General features: G+C 35.3%; 1 protein-coding gene and 1 pseudogene across 9 annotated transcripts in view; both read left to right on the top strand.

The window, feature by feature from the left end:
* Positions 1–19,105, top strand: part of LOC140625353 (formin-1 pseudogene) — a 44,139-nt pseudogene extending 25,034 nt beyond the window's left edge.
* The window catches only part of SPAG16 (sperm associated antigen 16), a 908,675-nt gene that overhangs the window by 295,463 nt on the left and 586,476 nt on the right, over positions 1–26,736 (top strand). The gene's annotated exons all lie outside the window — the stretch shown is intronic.

Below are 26,736 nucleotides of genomic sequence, written 5' to 3'. Positions count from 1 at the left end.
TAATATTCCAAAGCTAACTCTAACTACTGCAGATTGATCATCAGAGCACTAATTTGTTCACCCTATGCATGCAAATATAAAACTTCTCTCTGTCTGTGTTACATTTAGTTTTTAATGTGTTTGCAATATTTTAAAATGTTAGGGTTCATTTTGGAATGTCTCAAAATGAAAGCTATTAAAATTAAATCAAAATTGGAATTTTAAGGTGGAAATATAGGTAATTTTCACATGATAAACCAAAGGATGTCAGAATTGTTTCTCCAGTTATTTCCAGAAGGCGGCTCTAAAGTGAGGAACCACCACATGGTTACTACAAAGTGTCTTTAATTATGATAACTTTGAAAATGATTCACTACTATCATCCATGAACAATTCCTAGATTATTTTCAAATTGAAAGAGGCCCAAAATTACATAAATAATTTTAAGGGGTAGGGAATATGGAATAGTCTTTGTTTGGATAATTGTGTCTTTATTTTAACATACTAAAAAACTATGACTGCTTATTTTTAAAAGAAGTTTTGACCAACATTGTTTAAGATAGTGCTAAATAATATAAATGCAAAAGTAAGTTATTTTAAAGAAAACATTAAGGAAAATATAGAACAGTTGGGGTTTGGCTATGATAGTCATCCTAAAGATGGTAGGTACATGGTTCTTGGAGGTTCAGGAAATGGTGGCCCAATTTCATCTCCAGAGATGTTAGTTGATTGTAAGGAGCCAAGATTTCCAAGGACTCTTGGAGTAAGAAGCCATGTTCTAGGGAAGAAGCACAGTATTGGGATGCGGATTGGAATAGTAATCAAGACTTTTTGAAGCTGCTGGCTACCACCTCTTTCCTGGAAACCTGGTCTCTCTCTCAGGTGCTTCTGCTGCCTTCCACTCCCTGTCATCTCTTCTACAAGACTTCTTTCTCTATCCATCCTTTCATATACACAAGAAGGATTGACTCGTGATTATGGAGGCTGAGAAGTCCCAGTCTGTTTGCAAGCTGGAGATCCAGAAAAATCAGTGGTATAGCTCAGTCTAAGTTTGAAGGTCTGAGAACCAGGTAAGCTGATGGCAAGAGAAGAGGAATTTCTTAGCTAAGAGACTCAGGCAGAAGAAGAAAATTCTTTTCTCCTCTGTCTTTTGTTGTGTTCAGATCCTCAATGGATTCATCCACATTGGGGAGTACAATCTGTTTTACTGAGTTTATGGACTCCAGTGTTAAATCTTGTCTGGAAACACATCACAGACACACCTAGAAATAATGTTTAGCCAAATATCTGGGCACCTCAGGATCCAGTCAAATTGACATGTAAAATTAACCATCACACACTCTAAATTTAGGTGAATTTGAATTAGTCACCTCGCTAATGTACTAAGTCAAGGCTGGGGTGCTTGCAAGGATGCTAGATCTATATAGAGCCATGAGCAAGGCATATTCATTTAGACAGTCTGTGAGCCGAAGATAACTGGTGTAGTCTCTAGGACAAGATGTCACTGATGCAGAATAAGGGTCCTTCACTTAAGATAATCACACAGCAAATGAGTACAGATCCAAGACTTGAGTCCAATTTTGATTAAGCTCATTGTGGATCAAATATTATCATCATTTATCCAAAAATGTTTATTATAGATGAGCAGCACATAAGATGTTATTAAGTGACTGAAAACAATTTAGACGCATATGGGCTTTTCCCTTTAAGAAACTAATGTATGAAATGGACCTCAGTAATGTGGAGGGGCAATTAAAGGATTATAGGAAGGAATGGCTTATTAGAATGTTGTGAAGTATTCAACATAAATTTCTTAATCTGTTGAGTCATTCTATTTTTCATTTCCATTTATGGTTTTCCTTTTGCTTTCGGGAGCCTATTACTATCCTGCTGTGCCCTGGTCTAGAATTCTCTTCTTTTTCTTACCCAATCCTTTTTATAATTTAAATATATTTGCTCCCTGTAGAATAAATACTTCTTTCATCTCTCTCTCTCTCTTTCTGTCTTTCTTTTAACCATTTGACAATTAACTCATCTTAGATTAAGATTTTCTTCCTTGGAATCTCTAGCATTCCATTTGTTTTTCTTGTATTACTCTTCTGCTCCTATGTTTTGGATACCCTGTGTCATCTTATTGACTGCCTGCAACTATTCTACTAGAGCTCTATATTTGTGCCTCTCTTCTTTTCTATCCTATTAAGTCTATTCTCATAGATGCATTTCTGTATCTCCTCACCCTGTAATAGCTAATCCTAATCATATTTCATATTCCTTTGAAAATAGTTATGTCTTGCCTCACCTCCATATATTTAAAAATTATGGCATTGTCTGCCCATCCCACAAGAAAGCTCTTCCAAATGACTGATTCTCATCAAGGATTAGATCTATAACTTGCTCCTTTGTTTCCTTTTTGTCAAATTTCAGAGTTTTGCCACTTCTTGCCTTTACTGATAATGATCATATAGATATTTGTTTCGTGAAATATTCAATCTCTTATCTTTTACATTTAAACTCTCCCCATTGTGCAAGGATACAAATATCACCACACTCATGAAATTATCTGACTGGTACAGTCTTTAATGATCTTCATCTGTAACTGTATTTTCCTAACACCATAGAAACTAGCAATCATTAAAGAGATACTTTTTAAATAGGAGTTATATTTCTAGAAATAGAAAAAAAGTTTTACAAAAGGTTACTCTTCAGGGGATCCATGGGTAGCTCAGCAGTTTAGCACCTGCCTTCAGCCCAGGGCATGATCCTGGAGTCCTGGGATCAAGTCCCACTTTGGGCTCCCTGCGGGGAGCTTGCTTCTCCCTCTGCCTGTGTCTCTGCCTCTCTCTCTCTCTCTCTCTGTGTCTCTCATGAGTAAATAAATAAAATCTTAAAAAAATGTTACTACTCATTAATTAAACGTATGATCATTATAATGTTATTGTAGACGAAGAGGCTTATACTGCTAATATATATTCATTATCAGGTTCACTTTAACATTGGGTCTAGATATTAGAATGGATGATGTCCATTAATAAGAGATTTGAAAAAATAAATTATGATACTTCAATGTAGAGAAACATCACACAGTTGAGAAAAAGAAGGATGTACCCATACTGGCAGATGTCCTACAATATTGTTCATTGTGGGGAAAAGAAGCATATTGCAGAGGAGGGTACAGTTTAACATCATGTGCATACAAACTGTGCTCATACACAGATAAGCACACTATTTATTTTAGATATATACAGAAAAGGTCTTGAAAACTATACACCAAATTGTCAACAGTGGTTGACAATCCTACCTGAGATTGAAATGATTACTTTATGCATTTCATTAAATTTTGAAATTTTGCTATAGGCCTGAATTAATATTATAATAAGACTAAGTTGTTATAAAACAACAAATTAAGGAAAGAAAAAAGGAGTTGAGAAATACATAGAACGTAAAAGGAAATAGTCAATCTACCCAAGGTTGCTGAATTATTGTAAAAGTGAAAAAATGTTTCACATGCTAAAGTGCAGTCTATATAAAATGTCCACAGCTTTCATACTTAACAGTTGCAGGTATCATTTACAAATAGAGGTATTTAAAACATTATTTCATTAAGTTGGCCCTGTTTCTAAAGGTTTCTAAAATTATTCATATTAATTAATTGAAAAGTATGTAGTATTTGTCTTTACCTGGGAAGTGTTACAGACTTTAAACAAATGTAATTTACTATATGTATTTCAGAATAGAGAGACTAAATCAAATAATAATATCAACTGTGTATCAGTCCAAATACTGATATACAGTTACTGTTATAACTTTGTAGTTAACAATATTTTATAGTTTGAAATTTTGTCCAGTTCTCTATGACAACATCCTTGATTCTTTGTGATTAGATTTTGGAGCAAATAAGATATGACAGTGATTCTTATAAGTCATTATAATCTAAAACTGTTAGTTATTATGGTCCAAAATTTCCCGGACCTTACAAAATCTGTGTCAGTTGAGGTCAGTGCCCAGCCACTGCCCCCCAGAACCATCCAGGGAGAACACTGTTTTCTGCCTACGGTGCCGTCTTCTGGCTCCCAAAGGTGCAAAACAGAAAGATTGTCACTGGCAATATTGCCTTTTTGGTTTTACCTCACCAAAGCCTTGCTGTGGGTAACACAGAAATGGGCAGGGACACGCTACTCTTCAACTCTTCAACTCTGATCCAATCATGATGATGCACACAAGGCAATTCCTTTCCTTACAACCATGCTCTAGCAGGGCTTGGGCAACATTTAGGCAGAGGCTGAGTTGGGGAATATGCACCTTTTCTTTCTGTTGCTATTTCCTTTTCTCATTTCCTGGTTCCCTGCTTGCAGGCAAGCATCAAATATCCTCCTTATTCCTCCTTAATGAAGGGCACTTTTCCTGGATGCAAATAAGCTTTTAAAAATGGATACCTGGGGTGGGGGTGGGGGGGCGGAAATGGAAGGGGGCTCAATTTTTAATGTAGATCTAAATATCAGTTTAAGCTTAGTCTGAAGTTCTGTGACATGAAACAGATTTATGAGTTTTCTTAATACTACCTATGCTCTATAATCATAAAAATTGCTTTTTCTGGAAACTTTGCAAGAAGTATTCTTTACTTACAATGTTGTTTGTTTGCCTTTCTCTAAGAATTTGAATTGCTTTTTTAGATTCAGATAATAATTGAAAATTTATATTCTTTTGTAGTCTTGCTACTTCCTTGCAAATCTAGTACTCCAGAAAGTAGAACCAGCCAAATAAATTGTACAATTTGATTTAAAATTGCACTGCTAGTCCTGATACTAAGGACAATTGTAATTTTGCCTTAATTTTCTTTTTCACTCTTACCAGATGGCATTGAAACTATAAGTATGTTTAAAAAGCACCTGTGAAGAAATTTTTTCACTTTCTAAATCTCTTGTCCTAACTATATTTCACAAGTCATTATTGTTCAGTGATTTATGTGTTTGCCATTTTAACTCTGATGAAAATGTAAAGTTACCTTGGGTAGACAGACTATCTATTAATTTTGTGGCTATATGTTACTTAGAATTAACATTTCTAAATGAATGTAATAATGATATTAGAGAAATATAGAGTACTTAAAAATTGTTAGTTTGTGTTTTAACAAGTTGTTAAATGGGAGGACCCTTACTCACCAAGCCTATAGAGTTCAGATACATACACTAAAGGTTTTCATCCTTAGTGAGAAAAGGATCCTCACTTGGATTATGAGGGTAGCCAAAGACTTGACACCCACCTGAGATCCATAGCAAATCAGCACATAAACTCTTAGCCTAGGAAGGAAGGCACAGCATACCACTTTAGGCCACTTGGGGGTTATAATCTGGAGCAGTGTGAACCAGGGGCAGTGGAAGGCAGGTTGTATAATGTCAGGAGGGTAGGATGACCCCTGATTCCCAAGGGAGGATATGATTGGCTTCTTTGAATAGCTGGCAAGGAACCAAAACCCATGACTCAGGGATAAACAGAAACTGTACTTAGCCCTTTGATAAGACTTGTTTGGTTAAAAGACCTTTTTCAGGGAAGCAGAGTTATGAGGGGTGCTTGCAAGTAGGCCTCCCCAGTTTCACCAGATGTCACGGCAGCACGTAGTATCAGGCCTTAGTTTTAGGCTTTATGATACAAAGAGAAACCATGTCATCCTCTGTTTATGAGGAACGAATACCTCTCTGGTAGTTTTAAAAATGGTGTTTTATTATAAAGACAAAACACAGGGACTCAGGAAATCCAAGTCCCAGAATTATAGCAAGATACTGGGAACCCGATTTTTATTGTGTGTTCTTGAAAGATGGTATCTCCTTCCCTTTTTCAAGGATGATCTATCTGTGCAACTATGTGTTTTGGAGGTTTGCTCTTTGTGGACTCTTCCTCTTCCTAATAATTTTGGATGCTCGTTAGAAGAGCTACTTTCCTCCACATTGGAAGTACTTGACTTTCTAGTTCTTATGCCTACTAACAACAGGCAACCTCTTTCTGTGCTTCTAGTATCAAATTCTTAAGAGGGTGTCTATCTTAAACTTTTGCATTCTTGCAGAGGCATTAACACCAGGCTAAGTCATATGCTTATGGCAGGTTTATGAATAATATAAAACAGGCATACACTCTGATTATGCGTAGCTTTAGCTGCGGTACATGTGGAGACATATGATAAAACATGGCTAAACAATTGAGCAGATACTGGGAGCAAAGATTTCCTCAGTGAGGAAAGGTATGGGAAGCAGGACCTCCCACAATGTGCATAGCAAAATACCTCAAAGCATTAAATCAGGTGCCCTCTGCAGTTTTGTCTTTCAGAAAATAAAAGTGTAATCTCTCATTCATTAAGTCAAATGAGTGAATTGCCCTGTCTTTTTGCTCTTTCTCCTGCTCTCTGCCTCCTCTTCTCTAAATATGTTGTCTTTTTTCTTAATATTTCTCTCTCCTTTTGAAATATACAGCCATTACCCTTGTCCAGGCAGCTTTCCTTTCAGTGTGGGTCTGTTAAAGCTGTCCTCAGACTCCTCCAGACTGTCTTTCTGCCTCCAATGCCCAGCCCAAATGATCCTAATGAAACACCAGTTTCAACAAACCACCTTATCTACTTGCTATCCCTTCTGAATTTTCTTCAAAGCCATACCTTCAATTCATGTCTGCTACATATCTGTCCTACCTCTTGACAAAAGGGGAAATAGCTCTCTAGAAAGTTCTACATCTACACAAAAGACTGAAATTACAGGATAGGAGATCAAGATTTTAAAAGATAATAATAACCTTCAGTGTTCATATATGTTTTGTTGCATTTGTCTGTTTTCCAAACCAGATTATAACCTCTTGGAGGATAGGAATTAAGTCTCATGGCTCTTTTTAATCCCCTGTAACCCATTCAATCACATATACTTTTGATTATGGTGATATTGTTGATTTCTTTACAGTTAATTATTTGATTCAGTTGCTTACAAGAAATTGAATATAGCTATTATGTTTTACCTAATGGAATTACAGAGTAGAAAAACAGACAAACAGACTGGCTTACGTATGACATATCAATATCTTAAAGCCACAAACTGAATGGGGAGTGCCAACAATGGATTAGTAATCTTTTTAGTAATATTACAAATAACTCACTTGTTGATTTAAGGATAGGCAAGACTTTTTATTAGTGGAAACACAGGTTTTGATTAAAAAAAAAAACATAGGAAAGCTCATAGAGTTAAAATAATAAAGTTATTCCTGGGGAGAAAAATCACCTAATAAGGAGACATGTTATAAAATACAAGTTTGAGGGATCCCTGGGTGGCGCAGCGGTTTGGCGCCTGCCTTTGGCCCAGGGCGCGATCCTGGAGACGCGGGATCGAATCCCACGTCAGGCTCCCGGTGCATGGAGCCTGCTTCTCCCTCTGCCTGTGTCTCTGCCTCTCTCTCTCTCTCTCTGTGACTATCATAAATAAATAAAAATAAAATCTTAAAAAAAAAAAATAAATAAAATAAAATAAAATACAAGTTTGAATTAAATACTACTTCTCATGCAAAATGTGTATTGAAAGATACATATATACCATTATATTTCAATAATTCATTGAAAACAATGAATCATTTTCTATATATTTACTTTTCTCACATTGAAATTTATTTTATTCTTTTTTTGAAATGTATTTTATTCTTGTATCACCTTACTTTCAAGGTGAAGATCATATATTTGCAAATCATATCTCAGGTATAGAATTTAGGATCTTTTAGTTTTGTTATGTCTTATTACTGATCCTATATGCATGTATATATGATTAGGTAGATATTTAGCAATGTTACATTTGGAGAAACTAGGGCAATGTACTATGAAAAGTTTTCATTTGTTTTTTTCCTTTAAATTTGAAAAAATCCTTAAGTACTTCTAAGTGTGTAAGAATTAATATTTAGTTTATAGAAAATTTCAGAATATTCTAATTTCAAACTTAGGAAAGGATTCTGTGTTGTTCTAAGCACAACTTCTTTCTTCAATTTGTGGTTTTCTAAGTGCACAAAATAAATTCATCCTGACTCCAGACTGACAACACTGAATTGACAGCTGATAAAAGTTGTCAGCATTGCCTGTCATATTGAAACTTACCAGAGTACAAAAAAGCTTGTAAAAGCTTCAAGTTATCCTGTCAATACTGGCATTTCATTAAAGATTAATTAAGCCAAATTTGCTTGTTAATAAAGCTCAGAATATCAATCAGTTATAGCACTAAAATATGGTTCTAACTTGTATGTTATGTGGTGTGTATATGCATATTCATAGTTAGGAAATGAGATATTATAAGTCTTTTTTTTTAAGTTTATACTAAAGGCAAACAGTGTACAAAAAAATGTAGAAGATTTTTAATTAAAACTAGATCTGAGTATCCACACAGCCAAGACTAATTTCAATATGTGCCACAACCAGAAAAATAGGGGACAAATGAAAACCATTCCAGAATCGATTTTATACTTAACTTTCATATTGATTCATATATTAGAACAAAATTAATTTCATTTGAAAAATGAAATAGACCACTTTGTATGTCCAACTTATCGCAATATAAACTAGTGAAAAACTTGTTAAGGTTCTACCTAAATTATATATTTAATGAATTAATCAATTGATTAATTAATTAAATTGCCAGGCCCTCATGATTCTTTTGTTCTCTCATAGCAACAATAAACATGTCTTTTAAGGCTTCTGTGTTACTTGAAATCATTAACTAGCAACTTATTTAATTAAAAATAAGTTTATTCATTATATAACAAATATTTACTGATAATGTACTATGTTCTCTGTATTCTGCAAAGTGATAGAAATAAAATGGTAAACAGACACATTGCTTATATTCATGGATTTACCAGTTTACTGGTAAATAATGTACATAATGTGAACATATTTCAGTAGTCTTACCATGCAAATTTGTAGCTCTAACAAGTGTTATGAGGGAGAGATTTCCAAGACTATATGAGTCTTTGATTGGGGGATTTGATGTAGTAGGGAAGTCAAGGAAGGCTTGAAGAGGTGACCCTTGAGTTTAGATCTGAAGGATTGGTAAGAATTATTGGTATAAAGAATATGAAAAGGATCTGCCTAGGCAGAAGAGCTGCATGAAGGCCCAAAGACAAAGTAAGAGTTCAATAAAGGTTATATTGTGTTACCCCAAAGAGATATTCTAAAGTCCACATCCCTAGTATCTAGAATGTGACCTTATTTGGAAATAGGGTCTTTGCAGATTTAACAAAGTTGAAATGAGGTTATTATAGTCGGCCCTAATCCAATCCCCTTATAAAAAGGGGATGTTTGGATACAGATGTGCAGAGAGAAGACTATGTGAAAAGACACAAGGAGAAGATAACTTTTAAGTCAGGGAATGCCTGAGGCTACCAAAAGCTAGGAGAGAATCCTGGAGCACAACTTTCTCACATGCTTAAGGGGGAACATGGCCCTGCTAACACCTTAATTTGGACTTCTGGACTCCAGAACTGTGAAACAGTAAATTTCTGTTGTTGTAAGCCATCCAGTATGTGGTACTTTGTTACAGAAGCCTTAGGAAGCTAATATAAGGCCTGAAGGCAGGTTGGTATAGATGAAAGATAACAATAAGAGTAAGTCGGTCTGAAGAGAAGATGGAGCAATAGGTAAGGACCATGGAGAGTCCTAACGGCCATTTTTAAGAGTTTTGTTTTTAGTCTCAAAGCAAAGGATTTAAACAGTATAAAAAAAGAGATAATAGTAGCTTAGACAAGAGTAGTGATAATGGCTAAGAAGAGTGTCAGTGGGAACAAGGTGGTGGATTTAAAAATCATAAATAAATTACTAAAAAGCAAATTTGCTCAAGGACATCACTCCAGAAATTCTCTCCTCTCTTTTACATTAATTTTTCAATCTATATTGGATCATTTTCCTTAGCATCAAATATACTAACTACTTCTTCCATCTATTTATTTTTGGTTGCTGGCAACAGATTGATTGAGATATAGTTGACATATAATGTACATATTAAAAATATAATGTTTAATAGTTTTGGTTGATATACCATGAAGCTATTACCATGAATCGAGATAATGAACATATCCAAGTCCAGAAGTTTTCTGGTGCCCTGTATAATGACATCCTTATCTCTGGTAGTATTTAGTACTCTGAAATCTATTTTATCTAATATGAATATAACCCCTCCAGTTTTCTTTTGCTTATTATTAATATGCATATCATTGTCCATTGTTTTATTTTTCACTTATTTCTATCTTTGCATTAAGGCGGTTTCCTTGCAGAGGAAGCAAATAATTGCATCTTGCTTTCTTATCCAGTCAGATAATCTTTGCCTTTTAATTGGGAATATTGAGTTTATATACATTTAACGTGATTTTTGGCATAGTTAAGTATTAGTCAACTATTTGCTATTTGCTTTATGTTTGTCTTATTTGTTCTTTGTGTTTTTCCCTCTCTACCTTCTTTTGAACTGAACATTTTTACTATTCCACTTTATGTGCATTGGTGGCTTATTAGCTATGATTATTTTAGTGGTTGTTTCTACCTTTAAGTAATATTAAGTGATGTACCACTTCACAGACAGTGTAAGTAGCTTATAAGAATGTGTCACTCTTACATTTCTCCTAACCTTTCTGTTATTATTGTTATGCTTATTATTTTATATATGTCAAAAAACATCAATTATCTTTGAAATATATTTAAATACTAAGTTCTGGATTGTTATTGACTGATATGTTTTGCTCTTCATTATGGTTCAGATTCTCATACTTCTTTGCATATTTGGTAATTTTTTACTGTATGCTAGGCATTATGAATTTAGCTTTGGGTGCTGGATATTTTTGTTATCCTATAAATATTCTTTAGCTTTATTCTTGGAAATAGTTAAGAATATTATTTAGTTTTGAGCTTTTGTTGTCCCACAGGCAGGATCATTCTGAGTATTCTTCTCAACTACCCCATGAATTATGTGTTTCCTTGTCTGAAAAACACTTACTATTCCCAGACCTGTATGAGCTCTGAACATTATTTCCTCTAATCCTTCCAAGTAGTTATTCTTATAGCCTTGGGTTGTTTCTTCAGCAACATGTGGTGATCAGTACCCAGCCAAATACTCAAGGGGAAATGTGTGCAGATTTCTAGAGTTTTCTCCCTGCTATTCTCTTTTCACTATGCTGTCCTCTCCAGGAAAGATTGTTTATACTTTCAATTACATCACTCATTTTCTCCTTTAAACCCCTTCCAATCTGGCTTCACTCCCTCTGAACTTCTTTTCAAGTCACCAATGACCATCATTGTGTTATAATCTAGTGGTTGATTTTCCCTCTGACCAATCTGGCCCGCATGATATTTGACCTCATCTTTTACTCCCTTCACCCACTCCACTACAGCTCTTTTTAACTCCTCAAACCTGGTATGCATGATTTTGCCCTAAAGCATTTACACTAGTTTTTCCTTCTGCTTAAAGGGATCTTTCTTCAGGTGTCTGCCTGCCTCACTCCCCTTTTTAAACACTTAAATTTTCAATAAGCCTGATCATCTTACTTAAAACCGTAATAATTTATGATAACTAGTCTCTAAAGATGACCCTCAATGAACTTTATATAACCTCTCCACCTTGAAGCTGGGCTGGCTTGTGACTTGTTTACAACTAATAGAATGTATCAAATATGACAAACTAGAACTACTGAGGCTAAGTCAGAGTAAGCTTTGTAGCTTCCAGCTTCACTTCTTGAAATACTAGCTCTCAATATGGTTCACTGACAGCTGTCTCTCTCAGAACCCAGCCTCCATGTTATGATGCCAGATTCACATGGAGAGGTCGCATATAGGCTCTTTTAGTCAGTAACTTCACTTGGGCTGCTGGCCATGTGATGGAGTCATCTTGACCCCGCAGCCCAGACAAGAATCTTGGCTAGTATCTTTCTTTTTTTTAAAAAAAAAAATTATTTATTTATTCAGGAGAGACACAGAGAAAGAGGCAGAGACATGGGCAGAGTGAGAAGCAGGCTCCATTCAGGAAGCCTGATGTGGGACTCGATCCTGGGACCCCAGGATCACGCCGTGGGCCAAAGGCAGCGCTAAACTGCTGAGCCACCCAGGCATCCTGGCTAGTATCTTTCTGCAAGTACTTGAAGAACTCCAGCAAGAACCAACTAACTGAGCCCCGTTAAAACACAGTATTATAGGAGGTAATAATAAATTGTTTTAAGCCACTAAGTTTTGGAGTAGTTTATAGTGAAGAATAACTGAAAATCCCTTTTGTCCTGTTTAATTTCATATCCCCTGCTCTATTTTTCCTTTTTATTCTGAGCAATTATTATTCTTTATAGATTGTATGATTTACCAATTTATTATGTTTCATATTCATTTTTGTCTAGCCGTCTCCACCAGATTAAAACTCCAAGAAGATGCCAATTTGTGTTCTTCCATAATATATGTCAATTACCTAGAACAGTATGCCTGGTGCACAATTGGGATTCAATAAATACATGTATAAAGCATGAATGAACAAGGCATTCTATTATAAAAAGTTAAACAAGAATAATTTTAGAGATAATCACAAATTCACTTTAAATGTGGCCATTCCAGAAAACAAAACGCTAAAACAAGATTTCACAGAACGTCTTCTAATTTAGGGGCTTATAAATAGCAAACTGGAAGGTAACTGTTAGGAAAAATAGAAACTACTTGAAATTATTTCTGAATATTAGAAAATTGTAAGGCTCTTGGTAGTGATTGTATATTAATATAAAATTTTATGAAGTCATCTTGAACAAAAGGCCTAAATATTTTTATTCAAAAGTAACAAAATAGGGACGCCTGGGTAGCTCAGTGGTTGGGCAATGGCCTTCGGCTCAGGTTGTGATCCTGGAGACCCAGGATTGAGTTCCACATCAGGCTCCCTGCATGGAGCCTGCTTCTCCCTGTGCCTATGTCTCTGTACTCCCCCGCCCCCCGCCTCTGGGTCTCTCATGAATAAATAAATAAAATCTTAAAAAAATAAAAAATAAATAAAACTTTCTAAGGTTTTTTAAAAATAAAAGTAACAAAATAGAATTTAAAATGAAAAGGATGTAGCCGTGATTTTTTAATAGAAGGCTTTGTTACAATACCCTTTTTTGGGTAATTAAAAAGTTAACATAATTACAGTTATACATTTATTAACATCAGTTTGGCATTATTTAATGGAATATCTGCTGGAGATTGACCTGAATTTGTGTTCAAGATACATAAAATATATATTTTTTAAAAAAAGAGAAAATGATAGACATTGACTTACGTTTGGTGTCCAAACGCAGCTCAAATTGCTTTCTGTGAGTGATGTCTTACTATTCCTTTAAAGACATTTTATCTTGAAAACTATATTTCATTTCTTAGTTAAGTAAGTGATATGAAAAATGGCCATGAGTTTTTAAGGGAAAAAAGTACTTTTTAAGAATGTTCACTGAAAACCTTTTAAAACCACAGGGTCTGAATTTTAAAAACATTTAGGTAGATTTATTTTTGATATATAACCAGAATCTTGATTTCATTGTAAAAGAATCATCAATATTTGTCTTCTATTTCACATGTCAACATGCATTCCTAAACAAACCATAACAAAGAAAAATGCTGAACATGCTTCTGTAAGCTTAGAATGTATGTAAATTTTATATTAATCCTCTTTGACTCCTTCTCAATTTGAACATTTTACAAGTGTGATTGGACAGTTTATCAATTCTCATGCTCAGTGAATGTAGTCATTGAGCACATGCAGCTTAAAGCAATGAGGCATAACTACTGGGGGTACGTAGAAACATCCGTCTGGGGAGAGAGAGCACAGAATCAGCATACAGACTGACATGTCATAACGTGAGCAAAGGGCAAAGGCTAAAATTTAGCCTATATTTGCAACCAAAGCCAAGCTAAGACCAAGCAGCACACTGCAGCACACCGAAAAATCATGTTTTACATGTTTGCTTTATAGACGAGACTATTTCTGTTTTATTTACCTTCGTACCATGCAACCTGCACATCTTAAAAAAAAAAAAAAACAAAAACCCACAAAACAATGGCATTGAGCAAGAATACATGATGTCAGTTGCTAAATAATTTACAGTGCTACTAACAGATTCTAACCTAACATTACCCCTATTCTACATTATTTTCCTTACAGAATGGAGTCTTATGGCAACTAAGTGTTAAGTAGAGTCAAAAAAGTACCAAGTATACCCTGTGGAAATGAAGCTTTATATACAGAGTGACTTGAGATTATAGAGTTATTGTGGTAGAACATTTATTTAGTGTCATGCTAAGTTGGTTGCTTTTCTAAGTGCGCAGGGCCTGAGACGGGGTGAAATGAGTGAAGTGGACACGGTGGGCACTTGTAGACCCTATCTAAATGGGGCAGCTGCTACTCACCTCGACTAGATAGTTTCCATGCTAGAACATGGGCTCAGGGCTGTCAGGGGTTTGATTCACGAAAGAAAAGCTAGAAATATGTATTTATCATGTCAAAACTCTTAACTAATAAATATTAAAATTTATTTCATTCTTCCATGCTCTATGTAAGGCAAAAGAACAAAAAACCTAAAACACACACACACACACACACACACACACACACATTTGTAGATTAAATTTGGTCCAGTTTACTAGTTGGAGGTTATGCCTCTACTCTTTTTCCAAACAATGACCATCAGAAGAACCTCTCTAAAATTTCCTAACTTTCCTCATCTACCAAATTATCTACACTAATAAGGTAGCAAAGAAAAAAAATGCTGTATTTCTGTTTTAGGCTAATTCCTTCAACTGTGCTCAGTATACCAGCTCCCAAAGCCTCCATTTTTCATTCTTTCATTTTATATCTGTTTATTGTCTACTTTGTACCTGGTACTGGTTTAGCTTCTTAGATATCAGGAATGAATAAGGCATCTTAGTACCCTATTCTCAGAAAGCTTATATTCTTTTTTTGGGGTGGGGAGATGATCAGTTGATAGGAAAATATGATTAATTTCATTTAGTAATAAATGCTTTGAAGAATATTAAGATATTAAGACAAGTTCATCTATTAGATAATGAGTACCTGTGTGGGTCCTTTTATTCTTTTAAGTTTTTATTTAAATTGCAGTTAACATACAGTATAATATTAGTTTCAGGTGTACAACACAGTGATTCAACACTTCTTCCACACAATACTCAGTGCTCATCACAAGTGCACTCTTTAATCCCTATCACCCACTTAACCCATCCCCCCATCCATCTCCCTTCTGGCAACCATTTGTTTGTCCTCTACAGTCAAGAGTCAGTTTCTTGGTTTGCCTTTCTCTTGCTTTTTTTTCTCTCTTTGCTCATTTGTTCTGTTTCTTAGATTCCATACTTTAGTGAAACCATATGGTATTTGTCTTTCTCTGACTGACTTATTTTGCTTAGCATAATAACTAACTAGCTAACTCTCTAGCTTCATCCACATCATTGCAAACAGCAAGATTTCATTCATTTTTTAAAGATACAATCAGAGTTAAGTTTTGGCCATGTTAAGTCTGAGATGCTTATTATACATACAAGTGAGGTGTCTAATTGGCAGGTGGAAATATGAGTTTAGAGTTCAGAAGAGAGGTCAGCAGTGGCCATTAATATTTGAGACCCAATAGCATATGGGTTGTAAAGCCATGGGACCAGGTGAAATAATTTAAGGAGCCATTATACAGAGAAAAAAGGGGGGAAAAATCCAAGGCATAGCTCCAGGACGCTCCAATATTTAGATGAAAGAGGATTTTAGATAATAGAAGAATCAAAGAAAGGAAATAAGAAATACCTAGTGAGGCAGGGGAAAAGCCAAAAAGAGTGGTGATGCCACAGAAGCCAAGAAAAAATAGTTCAAGAAGGAGGGCCTAAATGGTTCAATCTGTTGAGCATCTGCCTTCAGCTCAGGTCATGATCCTGGGGCTTAGGGGATCCTGGGATTGAGCCCTGCATTGAATCCCTCATTGAGCTCTGCATTGGACTTCCTGCTTGGTGGGAAGCCTGCTTCTCCCTTTCCCTCTGCAGTTCCCCCCAACTTGTGCTCACTCACGCTCTCTCTCTCTCAAATAAATAAATAAAATATTTCCAAAAAAATCATTCAAGAAGAAGCAAATAACCAATTATTTAGCTGGAGATCCAGCAAAATTAAAAGAGTAAATAGCTATTGAAATTAGCATTGGAGCATGGGGGTCACTTGTTCTAAGAGCTATTTCAGTTGAGTGATGGAGTTATATGGAAAAAAACTGACTCTGCAACTTTATCTTAAAATTATTCCTCTTTTATACTCATCAATTCGGTGAATGATACCACAAAATTATTCAAGTGAAAAAAAAAAACCCAAACTAGGAGTTATTCTTGTTCCTTTCTTTTACTTACCTGCTGCATCAAATAGATCAACAAGTGTTTTTGATGCTGTCCTCTAAATACATTCTTAATCTGTCAATCATTTTTCTCTTTCTCTGTGAAGGAGAAAAGACAGACAATAGACAGTGTCTTCCAATAAGTGTATTGTGAAAGTGAACCAAGAAGAGGAATTATAGCTGCAGGGAAGTGTGCTTAGAAAAGCTGGTTTTCTAAAGTAAGAAGATTTTAGAATATGTATACTGCTAGGATTTGATTCAGTAAAGATGATGCAAGAGAGCAGACAATTGCAGGAGCCAAGTTCATGAGGAGTGAGCAGCAGTGGGAGCTAGAGCACAAATAGAGAGATTTGATATGAATAGAGACATTTCATTTAATGCAAAAAAACCAGAGGGGGGATGGATATAAGCCTAGTTATAGGTAGGCAGGTACATTCTGTAATGAAAATGGGAAAGCTTTACACTGAATCTATTTTATCAGGATCATCATTTGAGAAGAGAGAATAAGTGGAAAAGAGCTAAGGCTGGAGGTAGGGCAATCACTGGAAAAAGGAGGAGGTTTGAAATACTAATTTTGGATAGTGTCAGACTAAGTATACAGTATAGTGGGATCGTGGAGCATTAACAAATGCTATTTGTCATTTATGGTCATATATTTAGAGTGAAATAAGACAACATTATTATATATTATAAGACTTGTACCATTTAGTAGGCTGAATAATGGTTCTTCTCAAATATCAGGTTATAATCCCTGAAACCTATAAATATTACCTTCTATGACAAGAGGGACTTTGTAAATATGATTAAACTAAGGATCCTGAGATAGATTATTTGTTTTTTTTCTGAATCTGTCCTAAATGTAATCACATTAAGATTATAATGTAATCTTACAAGAGGGAGGCAGAAGGAAGTTTTGTCAAAGAATAAGAGAAGGTGATATGATGAGAATAAATTCAGCTTATTTTAAGCCACTAGGTTTGTGGTCTTTTGTTATAGCAGCAATAATAAACTAATACATTGCCATGCCATGAAGGCAGGGAAGATGATATAAAACTCAAATGGAAAGAAAAGCCTAAGGATGTCTCTGGTTTTCTCTTTTATTTGGTCTCATGACTCTATTTCAAAGATGTGAAAAATGAGCTTAAGGAGGATGCCATTCAGAAAGAAGCCTGACCACAGCCAGGCCTGCTGAGCGGAGAACGATAGGATGCTAGGCAGACTCTAAGCTGTCTGACCACCCCCAAAGATGAAAGACACAGAAGAAAAGGTGGGATTGAAGTACACCACATCAGAATACCAAACTGCTATATTATACTTGAAGAGGGAACATAAAGTTGAAATTGAAAACCTACAGGCTCGGCTTGAACTTTAGGCATTTCATATCCAACGTGAGCATGCATTGTTTACTCATGAAAATCTCAAACACAAGATAGAACATTGGTGGTGAGGAGAATGTGAGATATGAGAGATATGTGTATCTCCACTGAAAATAACAGTTCTCCAAAGACGCACAGAAATGTGTGCATCCAGACAAAGAGACTTTCCTCAAAAACTGTGAAAGTGAGGGCAAGATAACCAGAAGTAATCAGATAATACCCGAAAAGCTGAATATCTCCTCTTTAAGCCAACTGTCTCCCCCAAATGACAACAAAGCCATCCAGGTACCACTTCAGTCTGTGGAAGGCATCTCACGGAGTCAGCAAAAGTCATCACCTTCCCTTCCCACAAAACCCCTACCAGCAGCCATCCCTCCCCACCCTTCTCTCCTACTTGGACTTGGACCTTTGCCATCAGAACCTCCACCACCACCTCCACCACCTCCTCTACCACCAAGTGCTGGGCCTCCAACTCCTCTGCTACCACTTCCGAACTCCCATACTCTGCCCAACAGTGGGGGCCTCCTCCTGCTCCAACACCCCCAGGACATGCACTCCCACCTCCTCCTGGACTCTTTTTCCAGAGTTGGCCTTTCTTCCATCCAAAATCCTTGTAGGCCACACATTGAGCCAAGTTGTCCCATGAAGCCTTTTTACTTGACTAGAATACAAATAAGTGATTTTTAAAAAGCCAAAATGATACACCAACTTTCTGTGATTCCTTAGAAGGAAGTACCTATTCAGGATACTAGTGAATTTGAGTATTTATTCTCCAAAGATGCAAATCGGCAGAAGAAAAAAAACCTCTGTCAGAGACCTAAAGGAAAAAAAAAAAAAGGTTGAAAAGATCCTCAAGTTATTGCATGGAAAACAATCTCAAACTGTGGGAATCTTGATACCTAGTTTGCATTTAGAAACAAAGGATTACAACAGGTCATTTTTAATGTGGATGACTCTGGTTGATCTGGAGACCCTGGCTGCCTTATATGAAAATAGAGCCTACAAGGATGAATTGGTTAAAATAAAATATTACAAGGCATCCAAAGAGGAAGAATTGAAGTTGCTGGATAAACTGAGCAGTAAATATGCTTGAACATCTTTCTTTGGGCCAAAATGAGAAGTATAATTTCTGCCTCCCAGCTCTGAATAATTGTACCAATTGCACCAAAATTGTGCTGGGACCTATGTCATAGCACCATTATCCTCATCACCTATTGTATGAAGCAGAATGACCTGACTCTTGGAGAAAGCAGCCAGGAGATTTATGCTTCTGTATATATGTCTCAACCTTTTCCTCATCCCTCATGATTCTCCTTTCTTGTTCTAGCAGCTTGTTAATTCTTCCTAGACTAAACATTCTGGCCAAAAGGGTAACTGAGGAAGGAAGAAATCATTGCTGTGTTTGAAGTTCTGTTGATGGAGTTAAAAAGATGTTAGAATTAAAATTGATTTTTCTAAATATCGTATCCAGTAAATACAGCCTGAATGTGCCAGATTTTCCCCAAATCCCTCCACTTTCTCTGTCCAATTGGCATGTGACCTTTTTATCCTCTTTGTGCTTGTTTCTCTATTCCCTTTCTAGAGTTGTTTGCTGAATGGTTTGGATTGTCATGCTACAACCTTTGAAAACCTAGAGCTCTAATGGGGAACTGAGTGACTCTTGCCTTGACTGGACTCTTGGGTCTGCAAACCACAGATAAGCATATGGGGTTCTGTAGCCCCTGGGCCTCACTCAGCTTTTCATGGCCCAGGACTAAGAATATGGGTCCAGAATGGATAGAGGGATCCTTTGCCTGTTGCCACCTTGAGTGTTTCATGTTCAATTCAGGCCACTCTTCTCAGAGCGGAAATGAAGCAAGGGATAGAAAGAAAGAAGAAACTAAACAATCAGGTTTAGGATGGCACATGAGCACTAGAAGCATCTAACTTTCTATGGCTTGGATTGAAACTTTCATGCCTTGACTCTGGACTGAACATGGAGCTCAACACGGGGCTTGATCCCATGACTGGGAGATCACAACCTGAGCTGAAACCAAGAGTCAGAGGCCAAAGCAACTAAGCCATCCAGGTGCCCCTAGTCTCTAACTATTAAAGAACTATTAAAGAAATTATTTCCATAGATATATATGTATTTCTTCACTAAAATACATATGAATGGAATTTATACATAATGTTAGCTCATTTTCAAAGCATCCTATCTTCTTTTGAAAAATCTAGCCTGAACTCTTTAGGTATTATTTATGAGATATCGAAAAATAACACACCATATTTGTGTCTTTTTTAAAGTTTTGGCTGTTATAATGAATATTACATATTTCTCAAGTGAGTTATTTTTGAGACAAATGTATATTCCATCATACTGTAATTAGGACCACAACATTTCCTAGAATGTTGCTTACATCTTAATGAAAGGATAATCATGCCCATGAAGCTTTATATTTTAGACATTACATTTATTTCTCTGTGGTTCTTTCACTTTGAGGAAACAATTTTCATTCTTTTTCATTTTTAATGCATCATGTACCAAGTGGAAAAAAAAAAGATTGTCTTAAATGAAACTGAGTGTTGTCTGTTGATAACAATTCCAATATCTGTATGAAGCCCCTTTTCTCTCCTTGTACAGATTGTTTAAATTCTCCATTTCCTTTTATTGAGGATTTCTTAGATGTTTCTAAAATTGCTTTTATTTCTGCATCTTTTTAAAGATGATCTATATGTAAAGAGGATTACAGTCTGCAGTGACATGGGAACCTAAGAAGCCAACTGGGACCAAAAGGAAGGGGAGGCAATACCAATTATGATATAAGAACAATAAGAGTACACCTTTGTAGAGTCTTTTTAAATTTTCAAAAATTTTTCATCATATAATGATACTTCATAATATATCATAATCTGCAGCACACAGAAGCTGAGATCTGAGCATGTTACAATTTATTGAATTACAAGAGAGCAATTTTACAAAATTAAAATTTCAAAGTGGATTTTCTTTTGACTGTTCTTTGGAAAGGCCTGTTTCTTTAGTTGAAATAAGTCAAGAAGATTTAAGATTGGCCCTAAATAAAATAACTTCCTCATGGGAGACGAAGCCTGACAGTAAGTAGTGCTGGCACCCATATTCACTGAAGTGGGCTCCTCCCTGGGTTTTATCATGGACTGTGTTATTGTTCACCTGTACGTTCGACCCTTCTCTGTGGAAAGATTATACCTGGCCATAAAAATTGAACTCATGTATACCCATATGGGGTGTTTTGGTCAATGAAATGTGAACAAAAGTATAAGATATTGGTTTGTGGTAGAAGCTTTAAGAGTTGGTACATGCTTAGCCATTCTCTTTTCCCCTCTCCTATGATAAGGGGACATATTGTGTCCTAAAAGAAGATGCTAATGACAAAGCTACAGGCAACCAACAATGGATATGTATGATAAGTGAGAAAGAAATCTTTGTGTTATAATTTCACAGATATGTTGGAGTCATTTGTTACTGAAGCACAATCCAGACTGGCCTTGCTGATACTAGTTTGTTCAGAGTATTAGGGACTTCAATATCCTATTCTCTAGTGCTGCTACTTATTCCCTTTGTAATATTCTGATCTAATGTGGTCAAATGGCACTTCTTTTGATCTTCCATTTGCTAAGAGAACACCAATATTTAAAAGATTTTACTAAAACTAGGTGTTAGAAAACTGTGAAACAAACACAGAATCTAGTGTGATTCCTCATATTTCTACTGATGTCCCAGTTCCATATGGAACTCCAGGATAAAAACATCTTGACAGAAGTCTCTCCTACTCTTGGCTAGCAGTTGAGTGGCTCTTACCGTCGGTAGCAGATGCTTCAGAGGTACACAGATCAGCTTCCTTTTCAAGAAAGGACTCATTGCCCAGCTGTGAGAAGCATCCATTAAACTCAGGTTCACCTCAGCTTGAGTTAGGGCCATCTTCTCCTACGAGGAGCCTCAGTAAGTGACTAAGCCAAAATCTAGTATAAGCACCTTGCCATTTCTTTTCAATGGGGCACATCTCTAAGGGGTGATCTCTGCTCTGAGGCTCCCAACTGAGTGCCAGAGACTTTGTCAGATCTCCTTGCTATCTGGCAGTTTCCCCTGCCCAGTCCTTTTTCCTGCTTCTTCACAGATACTACTTTCCAAGGTAATTTTGTACTTCTCACTTTGGCTTGGCATCTGCTTCTCAGGGGGACAAACTTGCACAATATTCACCTACTTTATGAGAATGCCTTCCTAGATATAAAATCAGGACTACACAGACAACCCAGAAAGAATGCCCCCCACCCCCATCCTCTTCTTCCTATGGCTATCCTTCTCAGCGCTTGTCTCCTGTCTGTTTATTCACGGGGCAGCTTTACCATCAGATATGAAAAGTTCTCCTTGATAATTTTCTCAAGTGCAAAGTGAAGATAATAAAAGTAACTTCACCATAGAGTTGCACCAAGAATTAATAGCCACTGTTACTAAGTACTCCTTTTTTTGGCAGGTTTTGTATGTGCTAATTTCTTTCATTCCCTTAGCAGGTGAGGCAGGGCAAAGAGAGGATTAGTAACACATAGCTAGTAATAGGTTGAGCTGGGACTGGAGCCTAGACAATGACATCATAGCCCATTACTTAACCACATAGGTCAGCTCTCTCTCCGGAAACTTTGTGAAGAACCTAGCAACATGCCTGTTTTGGATTTAAGTTTACCATTTGTTGGACTAAACATTTGATAAATGTTAGATACAATGATTATTTATTCATTTTCAAAGTTGAAGGAAAAATAATTTGAATATAATTTGAAGGAAATAGAGGACATTTAAAAGAAAAAGCCAATTCAGTGAATTTGAACTTTATCTTGAGGGCATTGAGGAGTTATTGAGAAGTATTAAGATGGGCCTGACATTCAGATTTATATGTTAGAAGACGGATTCTACTTGTAGTGTGGTCAGTGAACTGAGCTTGGCCATAAATGTAGTCAAGGAAATGGTGGAATTTATTCACACTAAAGATTAGGGCAAGCTGAAGTATGGAAGTAGCAACAGGAATTAGAAAAAAAAAATTGAAACAAAATTTAAGAAACTCATATTTAGACTAGCCTTGACATTAAATTGAGTCATGTTAATCTGGACATTTAATCCATCTGTACTTCAGTTTATTCCTTTATAGAAAAGAGTCTTTTGGATGTGGATGAGGTAAATGCTAAAGTTTTTTTAAAAATTGTATAGTATCTACTTAGAAAGAATGAGGGGGAAGTTATGGGGAGGGGAGGGAGGGAACAGAGTAGATGTAATTGTAGGCATGAATGCAGTGGAAGAGATTTGGAATAACTTTGTTTTAGAAGCTTCGTGCATTAATGGCATTCTTAAGAAAGCATTTTTTTAAGGCAAAAATCTAAGTAGAGGGCATTTAATACCACAGTTTATATTCTTCTAGCATTCCAATGTACTTTTAAACTCCCTTAACATAATAAATTTACTTTTTAGTCTTAAGAAAGAGGACTTACAGCATCTTAGAACTGTCACTTAAACATGAGGAAAAAGGTCAGTCATAGTAGGGATATTTGGTACTTTAGTGAAAAACATTAAGCAAGCTCCTAATAAAACCAACTTTCCTTTTAAAAAAAGATCCAGGACTTATGCAAATCAAAAAATACTGGCAATCAGAGAAAATAATTTGCTATAGAGAATAGTGAGTTGAATCGATATCTCAAATAATACAGATAATTACAGGGAAAGTAAAGAAATAAGCTCCACTTTACTCTCTTGTGCTTTGGCAAATTGTGTTGCATCTGCTACAGACCTGGCAAAGTAAAGTGTATCATTTTGGAAATTGCTGCTGAGTGTGGTTATTGCACACTACCACAGTGGAGATTTCCACAGTCATTGCAGAACTGAGGTGACAGGGTCAGTAATTGTTAGCACTTTTGGGGCTCTTTGTCAGTCTACTGAATAGCTGACATCAACTTCAGGAGGCAGAAAAGTATCAGGGTATATTTTCATTTGGCATAGCTTCAACAAATAATGGTTGAGTGAATAAAATTTTTACTCACTTGTTTATACTTTTATGAGGTTTCTTGAGTGTTTACTTAAATGAGAAGTCTAGATGATAATTGATTTTAAATTTTCATCTGTTATCATTCTAAAAATTGTCCAGAAAGAATCCATATTTTATTTTTAAAATATCAGTAAATGCAAATGTAACAGTGAAGACAAATGCAATAATATTAAATATTTATTCTAGTTTAGGGTACCATCACTTCTTGTCTGAAATACTAAGATAGTCTATTTACCTGGTATTTTGTCTTTCTGTAGCCTTTCTACACAATGTAGCCAAAGAGATTTTTCTGAAATGAAAATCTGATCATGGCATTCCATGTTTAAATATCTCATTGTTTTACCTATTTAAAAAAAACACACAAAAACTTTAGTAGGTTACTACTAATACATAACTAATGCTATGTAAGAAATCACATCAAAACTTTGTTGCCTAAAACAACAAAAAATCACTTCCTTTCTTCACCATTTCTGTGGGCCTATGATTCAGGAGTGGTTTGGTTCAAAAGGATGTGAATAATAGGAATCAAAGATCACTGGGTACCATTTTGGAGGTTGGCTATCATAGTTGCTTTTCATTTGTTTAGTTTGAGGTAAAGTCCAAACTCTAAGACGTTGCTTACAAAACCTTTCATGATATGACCATTTCTTATATCTTCATTCTGCTACTTCCTGGATCATGCTCAAGCCATTTAAAAAAAAAATCCCTATTCAATTCTTCTAATGTACCATTCTATTCCCACTCTCATCTTAGATCTCATATTCCCATTCTGTTAATTGACTCACTCCTACTGATTCTTAATGTTAAATTATTAGATATTTAAAAAATTATTAGATATTAATTACTCTTTTATGAAAGTTTCTCCTTGACTTCCCATTAATTAATGGGTGACTTGGTTCTGTACCTCTGTAATATCTTGTCTTTCTTAAATTATAATATCTACCATATTTTTTAATGATTACTTCCCCCGCCCCCGTGTATATACTAGTAGCCTTTGAGATCTATAAGGGAAGGGGCTTTGCATGTTTTGCTCATCATTTTACCTCATTGCCCATCCCAAGCCTGAAATGTAGAAATATTTGTTGAATAAATGAACAATTATACAAATGAATGTAAGGATATCTTGACTCTCAGTAAATGACATTCTTCTAATTTTATAAGAAAATGGACACAATCTAATGGGTAAGCTCACTTATAATTATTTTCATTTATCTCTCTTTATAAACATTGAAGGCAGAAAAGAAAAATCTAATGTAATACATCAAGACTAGGTTTTAGTTCTGTGATAACACTGGTAATTTGTTGATTCCAGAAATACATGTCCTATATTTTTCTTCCAATGGTCAATGAAAACAAATATAAATGATTTTACCTATCTAAGTTATAGGTTGGTACTCTGACATCTGAGAATCAATGAAAGCCAATTAAGATTTTCTACCAAATTAAAATTATTTTTCTTTCAAAGCTGTTAAATCACAATTTTGTGGTTAATGTAGACTGAGTAAAAATTTTCATATCTGTAAATTTAGTACCACCTATATATTACTTTTATATTCTAGTTTTAAGGATGAACAAAAACATCATTTAGCAAAATATAGTGTTATTAATTAACTGTACAAAACAAAGATCACTTAAAGATATCTCTATGAATTTGAAATGTTTTCATTAAACATGTCACTAAATGTAACCAAATCACTATTCACAGTAAAATATTCTGCTCAGCATAGCACTTATAAAAATAGTAACTTTTAAGAAAAGTATTTAAGTGGTAAAGTTTCCATGAATGTTTTTAATATTCTAACAGTGTTAGGATATCTATTTCTCCTGAAATATTAAATGACAGCTATATGAGGGGAAACAGAAGGGGATAGTTCATGTCCCATATTACTAATTAGGGTCTCTGAGTAAGTTCTTCATGTAGATTGATGTAACATCTGTAATACCAGCTGAATGAGCAGGACCTGGCTGGTTACTTGACTTGCTTATACTCATATTTCTAGTAATAATGCCTCTGGAGGTCACATGTATCCTTTGCCATAAGATGGACTTATGTGACAGACACTTTTCATAAAATTCCCCAAACTAGAACAATTACCTTGAATTTTACCAGTATAGCTTTTACATAGAGCAAAAGCTAATACCATGGTATTTGATAACCAGTTCATGCATTCTGTGACCTTGTCATATATTGGCATCACTTATCCATCACAAAACCTGAATTTTTAAAAATTATTCTTTAATAATTTGTGGTTTGAGACATAGATATTGCAGATAAAACTGAAAAGGAATGTTTGAGGCTCCTTTCTATGATACTTATGTAAGGTCTGTTTACAGGAGGGAAAGACCATTTGCTTCCAGATTTGGGGTATTTGAACATATTCTTGCAAATTCAAAAACAAGTTATTAAATTTTAAAAAAGGGAAAAATCCAGTATTTTGAGTTATGCCTCAGCTTATCAAAGTTTGAGACTATGTCATGTACTCATGATAAAAGTTTCCATTGATTAAATAGAGTTTCATTTTACTTGTGCCAACTTAATGAATATTACAAAGAAATCAAGATGCTAGGAGGAAGAGTAATACTACTGAAAACTAATATTATGGACCTAACTCTCTGGCTTTTGAAGTTAAAAAGATAGAATTTTATTAACCAATAAAGAAAAGTTATAAACAAGTATGAATATAGTCAGATGCTCCTTAAAAAGTTGTTAGAGTATATTTGCTTTTATCATTTGTAAGTGCATTTCTTAGAATATACTAGTTTGTTTAACCATAGCCTAAATGCAAATTTTTAACTCCAAGAATGAGTTATGTTGAAAATAAAATTAATTTTATTTTGAAAATAAAATTTACTGTATTTTGCGTATATTATTTTGTTATTGAAACTACCAGTGTGCAAGTTACTGTGCAAAAATTTTAAAGTTATAAGCGATGACATGAATATTAAGGAAAATTACAGAATTATATTTAATTCACAAG

The sequence above is a fragment of the Canis lupus genome, chromosome 36, assembly GCF_048164855.1.
Source record: "Canis lupus baileyi chromosome 36, mCanLup2.hap1, whole genome shotgun sequence".
Classification (NCBI taxonomy): Eukaryota; Metazoa; Chordata; class Mammalia; order Carnivora; family Canidae; genus Canis; species Canis lupus.
This window is presented reverse-complemented; position numbering and strand designations above follow the sequence as displayed.